This window comes from Pteropus alecto, unplaced genomic scaffold, assembly GCF_000325575.1.
Source record: "Pteropus alecto unplaced genomic scaffold, ASM32557v1 scaffold24, whole genome shotgun sequence".
In the NCBI taxonomy this organism is placed as follows: Eukaryota; Metazoa; Chordata; class Mammalia; order Chiroptera; family Pteropodidae; genus Pteropus; species Pteropus alecto.
The window spans coordinates 2514133-2517233 of NW_006439192.1; positions in this window are offsets into that span (position 1 = coordinate 2514133).

Consider the following 3101-nt stretch of genomic DNA (forward strand, 5'->3'; position numbering starts at 1 on the left):
CACTACTAAATATAATAATGACTTGAACCAACAGACTCACCTGCTTTTATTTAGCAGGGTGTTTTAAATAATAAAATATTCCGTACTGTGTTCAAACCTCACGAAGCCCTGTCTATGTTAATGCCAACTTTCTGAAGACTCATTAGTAATTAATGAAATCATGAAGAATGGTTCACGGTGACTGACACCTTCTTGGCAACCACAATCCCCTTTTGTACTTAGTTGAAATGTCACTGGCTCCACAGGTTTGATTTGGGGGGTGGAGTGGGTGGGTGGCAGGGGAGGGAATTGGATTACATAAAGTTTCACAACAGCCATCAGCCAGAACAGAAAGCTGTATGTTCCTCCAAGTCTCTCTCATTAGGAATCTGTGCTGGGAGAAGTTTTCTGAAAAATCTTCCATTCATCTAGTGCTAGTTTTAAGAAATCCTGCTAATACCATATTTTCACTAAAATAGTATTGTGTGGCTCAACTCAGTTAGCAAAGATGTAGTGTTGAAAGTCACTCTTTTTTTTTTTTTCTCCTGTTTTCACACATTTCCTTCTTTCTTGGCATTGCCTAGATTTATTCTCCTCTTCTCCCTTTTAGGAACAGAATTTGGCATAAATAAATGATAACTGAGAAAATGATATAAACAGAAGGGTAAACACAGGGTTTCTCCAGCCTCCCACTGCAGGTCAGGGTAATTCATTGTAGCAAGTGGTTACTCACAAGAAAGATGGCAGTTCCAGCGGCTGCTATTTAATTTGTTTTTAATAAAAAAATCCCACATTCTTGCCTTAATTACTCAAAATGGAACATGAAACCCAAAAAGCCTTTCAAACCGCTAACGCACTGAAACTGTTAAATCAAAATGGACTACTTTACCAGGGTATTGCCTACAAAATGGAATTTGGTACGTTTCATACCCCAATGAATTTAAATTGTATGGAGCCGATATTTAATACAAGTGCAAGTGCCAGCAGAATCTGCATACTTAATATGCATCTCTAACTCTCAGAATTAAGCAGGTGATCTATGGGACACAAAGGGATCATCCTTCTCTCAAAGAGAATATTTTATGACCAGGCAGTTTAAAAGGCACTGACATAAACAACTGTTTGTGGAGCGCTCTCTCTCTCTCTCTCTCTCTCTCTCTCTCTCTCTCTCTCTCTCTCTCTCTCTTTCTCTCAGAAGTTGATGATGGGGAGGAATATGCCCAGGGTCAACTGCAAAAAGCTGATTTCACCCATAAATCCTCGTAAACCTAGAAGGCAACAGCACATGTAAGGACATGCTGTTTTAAACAAAGCATTTTACAAAATCACTTGAAATGTTTTCATTTTCCTTTGAGGACAACTGAACCTTTGATAGGTGCTCAAGAGTGTTCTTACAATTTAGTTTATTTCCCCTTTTTTTTTTTTTTTAGGGGGGACAGAGGAATAGTGTGAAGGCCCCAAACTTAATCCTGCTTTCTCTTGGAAGTGGAAATCTTCCTGCTTAAATTATAAAAGTGTTATTTATGGTTTTTACACCATGACTGAACATGCCAGATTTTCTGGGACAGCGTCAATTTTAAATGAATAGCTAAGTTTAATTTCATCATTGTACCTTTGTAAGAATTTCAGCTAGATAAAAGAAGGAAATGGAAAACAAATATTTTGCTACATCCCTTGTCCTGGTTTTTCGTTCTCCATTTAGCCATGCTGATATTTGGAAAGCCAATATGGAAGTGATTTAATTTTTTGAGGTATATGCTTCACAAATAAAATGCACATCCTACATTTCTCATTTTATTCAGATGCGTAAGGGAGAAGAACAGCATTGAGTGAGTGAAGAGCACCTCATTTTCCAGCGAGAACAAGGTGCCAAGAGGTTAGAGGGATTTCCTAGCTGCAACGGTCACAATGCTTAGTCCTGAATTTTTACCACCTGAACTCCAGGATGGGTCCCCTCTCCACACTGCCCAGCTGGATGAGCTATCATGGCGGAGAAAAATTTCCATGAGACTCTGAGCTGTGTACATTTTATGTTTTGAATTGGGTTTCATTCATCAGCCACTTACTGAGTGCTAGGTGCTGTCAGTGGAGTTATAAAGATATACATGATACTGGCTTTGTCCTTACAGAGCTTGCAATGTACCCAGGGAAGCCAGGCATGTATGCATGAAGCAGAGGCTCACTGCACAAGGCAGGGAGAACATGCCATTTGCTTCCAAGGATGCAAACAATGATAAGGATGCAGTTGTTCAAGGCCACGGTGGGAGGACCTGGAACTATAGCCTGGACTTGAAGATGTGTGGATCCCAGTAGGAGAGGGGTGAAAGGTTAGTTTCTAACTTAACTAAAACTTGAAATTCTAAGAGCTTTCTTTAAAAGACTCTTTAAATTCTATTTTTTCCTTTAAAAAATTTCAACTACTAAATAACACCCTTTCTATATCATGAAAAAAAAATACATTAAGTGGAGGGAAAGGTCAAAACTTGTGTTTTATGATACCTTGTTGAACAAGGAGAAGCATTTAGGCTGTTTTCACCCCTTGGTGGGTTCGCTCTCCTCTGTTCCCTGGCTTTGGCTGCTGGCTGTAAGTCTAAGCAATTAATTGAAGCCAGAGAAGAAGTGAAAGGGAGGGTCCAAGCAGAATTATTAGTTCTGGAATGCCGGTCTCTGTGGGCCTCCCAGTGAGAACAGTGAAGAATTCCAGACTTTCGCTGGCTTTAAGAACAGCTCTTCTGAGTCTCTGAATAGTCTGCAAAGGGAAACTGTCTCCTCAGGTTGGGGGCTTAGGTGGAGCATGAGGGAAAGAACTGATGAATAAACTCCAGATAAGGTGTGTAATATGCCCCCCAAATAATCTAAAATGACCTTCACATGCCCTCCAGGGTGGCCCCGGGAACACCGCCACTATATTTCTTCAGCCCTTACCTCACTCTGCTTTATAGAGCCTGTCTGACATAGGCGGAAACCCCTTCTGTTGTATTTCTCTCTGCCCCCAGGAACATGCACCAATTGGGGGAAAAATAAGACCAGAAAATTGTTGCTATGAGCTGTTTTGTGGAAGTTAAAATGCGGGAGCAAGAATCTGATAGCTCCATCTCTCTCTCTCTCTCTCTCTCTCTCTC